The sequence below is a fragment of the Cricetulus griseus genome (genome assembly GCF_003668045.3).
Source record: "Cricetulus griseus strain 17A/GY chromosome 1 unlocalized genomic scaffold, alternate assembly CriGri-PICRH-1.0 chr1_0, whole genome shotgun sequence".
In the NCBI taxonomy this organism is placed as follows: Eukaryota; Metazoa; Chordata; class Mammalia; order Rodentia; family Cricetidae; genus Cricetulus; species Cricetulus griseus.
Window position 1 is genome coordinate 154,602,265 of NW_023276806.1, and position 6,114 is coordinate 154,608,378.

General features: G+C 38.7%; 1 long non-coding RNA gene across 1 annotated transcript; it reads left to right on the top strand.

Annotated features, from left to right (window-relative positions):
- The first annotated feature begins 1,027 nt into the window (after positions 1-1,027).
- LOC113832984 lies at positions 1,028-5,528 on the top strand. The gene is made up of 2 exons (XR_003480541.2): positions 1,028-1,345; positions 5,144-5,528. It is a non-coding gene; the product is annotated as an uncharacterized LOC113832984 (long non-coding RNA).
- Positions 5,529-6,114: the final 586 nt, after the last annotated feature.

The following is a 6,114-nucleotide window of genomic DNA, read 5'->3' on the forward strand; positions in this document are numbered from 1 at the left end:
AGGCCTGAGCCATGTCTCAGGCCAAAAATAAAGCAAGCCATGGAGAAAAACCTAAGTCCTCGACAGGTTGACAGGGTTCCTTTCCCTCGAGCTTCCCAGACAAGCAGAGAGCATTTGACCATTTTACCAATCCCTTACTCTTGCCTTCCCTGCTATTTGAAATTCCTTGGAAGCAAGAGGGAGGCTTCTTTGGACTGACTGGATGAGAAGCAAGAACACAACTTGTTCTCCTGTAGTTTTTAAAAGTGTTTTATTTTGAGGGCTTGAGAGGAAAGAATTGCCCTGTCCTTTATTTATCTCCCTGACAGGTGCATACGTTGATCATAAAAGCAGACGCTGAGAGAGAAGAATTTTGCCAAGCATCGAGCCTCTCCAGGGTGTATTTCCCCAGAGCATTCCTTCATACACAGACAGCCCCAGCCTGCACCGTGAAGCTCCAGTACATCAAGGCAACCCCTTTCTGAGCAGGTTGGGTGGAGTGGGGTAGAGTAATACTATAGTACCCATTCATATATCTTCTTTTTGTTATTTCCATATCTTGTTTGAGACAGCATCTTACTTGGGAGCCCATACTGGCCTTGGAGCCACTGTTCTCCTATTTCAGCCTCCTGAATGTTGGGGTATAGGCATGTATCACCACAACACGCCTCACAGTATAGCTTGTACACTCATCCGAGTCTTTTATATGACCTACATGGTCATGCAGAGTTAGGAGGAAAACAGTTGTTCTTGGGGAAAAAAATAAAAAACCTCCTCCTTTCTCCTTTATTCTTCTATCTTTTTTCCTATAAATCATTAGCTTCCCCCTAACTTAAGGTGTATATATATATATATATATATATATATATATATATATATATATATGTTCACAAATCAAGTTTATTTGGGGACTTCAAATAAGCCGTGCAGTGGCTGTGGGGACTGAAGGTCAAGGAGTAAATCTGAGAGGGAGGCACCCATGCCTGTGCTTCCTTTCTGATGATGACTAAGCCCAGAGTCATGCTTAGAAACAGGCAAGAGGTGAAGGGTGCCGCTTCAGTTTCACATTGGTCTTTATATTCCATAGAACATAAAGATGTTCTAGGGACCAGGAAGGTAAAGGAAGTGGGGAAGGCTTCTGGACTGTAAAATGTCTCTGTGACCATGTTCCTGCCTGCTCTCACTGAAAAGGACCCAAGTAAACATAGCGGGTACTTTACATTGACTATCGATGCCGCAGAAAAGCCATGGTTTTGATTCCAGGAGTTATCAGAATATGCCTTTACAATTGCAGCCATAAGTGATCCTGTGCTTATCCTCTGTCTTTTGTGTTCAAGAAAGGAGAAAACTACGACGACTCCAACAGGTATTTTGATCGACTCACAGGACCAAAAGGAACTATTGATTTCTTCTGATGAGTTACATATGTAAAATACAATAGCACTCTATACATGATATGACAAAAGTGAGATTCAAATTGAGACCTCACCTCAAAGTATGAGAAAAGAATTTTTCAAGATTGCAGAGAACCTAACAGTGAACAATTACATGCAGATTCTAAGGACCAGGCCTTGTGGCTTTCATCATTACATGCTGCAGAGGTTCAACAACTTTTTATTTGTTTAAGGGTCGTTTGCATTCTTTTAAAATTTTATTACATTTTATTTAGTGTGTGTTGGTGTGCGTGCATCTGTGTGTGCGTGTGCGTGTGCGTGTGCGTGTGCGTGTGTGTGTGTGTGTGTGTGTGTGTGTGCACGCAGGCATGCATATGTGTCTGTGTCTGTGTACCACTGTGAGCATGTGGAGGTCAGAAGGTGACTTGAGGGAATTGATTCTCTCCTTTCACCAGGTAGATCTCATGGGTGGAATTAAGGTTGCTGGACTTGGTTGCAAGTGCCTTTGCCTGCTGAGCCACTTCACCAACCCCATATTATTTTTAAACTAGTAAGGATTATATCCCAAGAAGTAACATTTTTGAAATTTTTAATTTTATGTTGATAGTTTCTTTTTGACAGAAAATAACCAGCGGCAGGTTATTTCCTTACATGTTAGGACCCAGAGTGGCATTTTTTTTCTTGAAGGCCTGAAGAAACCACCATATATACCCCTCTGAAATGAAGAACAGTAGTGCTTAATTAATAGTTGATATATAAATGAATCCATTAGCAAGGCACTCTGGGAAATTCCTAATGGCTGAAGCTTCCTCTCAGCATCTTCTCTCTCCATCTGATTAGAAAAACAATAGCCTCAGATTCTCTATGAATACAGAGTGTAAGGTAGAAAAATAATACAGTTGTCTGAATGCATATGTAACTGGTGAAATGGAGAGAAGGCATCAGAAAGTAGTTACTCCTGGTCTGGGCAAGGATGCAGCTTGATAGCAACATGAGGCCCTAGATTTGATCCTCAGCACCACCCAGGGAAAAGATGCTTTCTGTTTCCAAATGGAGTCCTTGAGATAGCCAAAATATCTTCATATAGACTAGTTCTTTGCACTAGACTTCCTCCTTGGGGTCCAAAGCTGCACCTGTCTTTCTCTTCCTTAGAATGACCCACTCCCTGAAGAACTAACATGACATTCCTAGAATTAGGCCACTGTGGGATGGAGGCATCTAAGTGAGACGTCTTCTGCACCTTTAGGGGCTGAAAACTCAGTCTCTTTGCCAGATCCTATCAAGGCTCACAGAAGTAGTCCAACCCTTCTGGGCATGGTGTTCGAAAGTGATGAGGAGAAGAAAGATCCCCTAGGGCTGGAGGAGTATCTACAGGCAGTTCTGAAGCAAGGCACACTTTATTCTTGGTGCTGTTTTTCAGAGGGCAACTTCAATGTAACAAAGATAACCATAGTTAATATGAAATCATCTACAGGATGTAGCTGCTTCAGATCAGAACAGCATAGGAATTACCACATTCTGGGGTTGTAAATGACAGTGATTGTCAAAAGCAACAGTTTCATGAAGGCAAACTTGACAATTTAATGATCAGTTCTGCTGGTAAGGGAATTTAAAATAAGGAAATTTTTGTACTTCCTCGATGGGTTTTAAATATATCACTGACACTTTTGGGATGCCACTGCCCACCATCCAAATTTAAACTAAGCAAAGCATCTATGGATATAAAATTATTGTCCTGGGTGGAGGAACTCCTACACAGAAAATCAAAAGGACTTTGATAGCAAAAGGAACTCATGGAGACCTTAGTATTCATGTGGATTTGTATTTCAAATGTATAAAATACACAGTGTAAAATATATAAAAAGAAAAATATATTGTCTTTTTCCTAGCTCTATGATTTCATTCTCTGTAGAATAAGATGGATCAAGTTGCCACGCCAAACACAAAACTTCCCTGCATCCAGCAGGCAGAACCATTTAATTCTCTTTATTGGTCCTGCAGCCTACAGTCTTACATATTAATCTTCCAGCTTTCTAGTCATTTTCAGTTGGGATGTCAAATAACAAAGGAAATTCATAATAATTAAAATAATCTTCTGTTTTCAATTAGGAATCCTAAAAGACATTTCATCCAAGTAAGCCTCTAAGAGGCAAGTCAAGTGACCCACTGGATAAAAGAGATATTTAATGCACATGTAAATCATTTGCATCACAAATAAGACACTTTAGCAGGGGTTAGACACACTTCCCCACAGTTGGGATTAAGTTCCCATATTAATGCATGCATTTGGTGTGGTTATTTTGGGAGGAAGACTTCATCCATCAATGCTCTGTGCCACTAAGCAGGGCCAACCTGTAACTGATCACCCAACCTGTCAGCACTGACTACCTAATTACATAAAGAAAAATACTTAAAAGCTACTTCATCGTTTGGTTAGTATCTCAACTTCATGTTCAACGTGTGGTATCTTTTGCAAAGTTCTTTAAAATAATGGTAGCAAACACTTTTAAGATTAAAAATGAAATGAAAAACCTAAAATAATTTTTATGTTCTCTGCTGATCTCTCTCTCTCTCTCTCTCTCTCTGTCTCTCTCTCTCTCTCTCTCTCTCTCTCTCTCTCTCTCTCTCTCTGTGTGTGTGTATCTGTGTGGGCATGCAAGTATGTGTTTATCTGCAGAGAGAAAAAATAAGATTAAAAAGCCCCAATGAAACTGATTTGATTTAAATATTTATATTTTGTATTAGCCCCAAAGAAGCAAAGCATCAGAAACTTGGCTTGTCAAAAATTTGGCTCATTAAAACTTGTCTTGAAGCTCAAAGGTGTTCCTCTCCCCTGTAATCGCTAGCAAAGGGTGAAAGATTTATACCATCTAAAGAGCAACTAGAGTATGAGGTGGTAGTTATAAAAGATGTTTCTACTAAAAATTAGTAGTATATTTGTGTGACTTTCACAATCACTGACACTGATTTGCTTACACTATTAACTAGCAATTTTAAAATACTGATCTTTGAATGGAAAGGAATCTTCTAATGAAGACTATTCCTTAATTGTCTTCCTCTTCTATTCTTATTTTTTTTAAGGCTACATATTTTGAACTTGTATATAGCAAAACTCAGAAGGGGGTTCAATCTGCCAGTCATAATCAGAAAGATTTTCTTTTTCAAGAAAGAATTTCAAAGCCAAGCTCCCAAAGCTACAATCAAATCCATTTGTATATTTTAAATGCCTTCCTGTGAGAAAAAAAATAGTAAAACCACAAATAATATCACGCATTCTTATTCGAAGACTTGACCAAATTTCAAGTGTTTGAGAAGGCATCCCACCCCCACCCTGCACACTGAAAACAAGGTGGAAATTTTAAGAAACAAAGTAGGAAAATGAGCTTGAAAATGCATCCTTCTCCCCACAAGCAGTTAATATCTTTGATTTAAGCCTTTTCAGGACCTCTTAAAATCCAAGAGTAGAATTTTCATTTAATCATTGGTCTCAGTATTGCTTTATTAACTTTGTCAGATATTTCTCAGTTGATTATATAGTCTTACATTTTTCTTCTGGCTTTTTCACAGTCAAGAATTTTATCTTTGCATCCCAGTAAGTCTACTGTTATAGTTGTTTTAAAAAATCATATAATTGTTTGAAAATAAGCACCAAAATAAATATTAAGGAATATAACAAGAAGATTTATGGATGTTCTTACCCTCTTTCTTAGTGGGTTCTGGCATGACCACAATAAAAGGTTAGTCTCCAAAGATTTTTTTTCTCCCTTCAGAACCAGTTGACAGAAACCCCAAGAAGAGCAGAGAGACAGCGCGGGTCAGTGTGACGAGCAGCTGCGGAGATGTCGAATGTTTTTATACAGCCTGCGGACATCAATCATGTTGGCGCCTCCCTTCTTCGGCACAGGGATGCTGAAACCTGACAGCTCTGGGACCTTTCTCACATCTGTTGTCTGTGCTCTGCTCCCTTGCCTGCTGGAAGGAATCTCCTGTCCATCTCGTGTGGCAGATGCGAGCACCTCTAACTTTCTAAATTCGGCTGCAGCCTCGTGCTCGCCCCTGTTCTTTTCTGTCCGAGGGACAGATGCCTGTGCCGACTCAGCAGTGCACGGAGTTTTCTGGGCGATAAAATAAATAAATGAAAACCATACTATATGAGCCTGGGTTCTCTCTCCATTTTCACTAATACTTGAAAGAAAAAAATAGTATATTAAGATGATCATTTTTATTCCCGTGTTAGTTGTTCATTTTCCTTCTTTCTTTATTACTGAGACTAAAATTTTTGTATTGTATTTCTACACTAATGTTAATCAGTCAAACTGAATTCCAATTCGGTTTTTTTCTACCAAGAATAGCAAAGATGTCTATTAAAGGATATAGTGCACATGCAATTTTTTCAAGAAATATTCTTTTAAAAATTACAAGCATATAAAAGAATGAAGCAAGGAGATATGCTATGATGTGGGTAGAACGTATACTAATGAAAGAAATCAGCTATAAGATCATGTTATTAAATTCCATTTTTGTGAAATATCCAGAATAGATAAACGCATAGCATTGGGAAATAGCTTGGTGATTGCCACAGGCCAGGAGAAGTAGAATTAGGACTGAATGCTCATGAATGCAAGACTCCTTCTGGCAATGATGAAAATGTTCCAGAACTGGAGCTTTGTGGGAAAAAATACATATCTGTATCTATATCTATATCTATATCTATATCTATATCTATATCTATATCTATCTA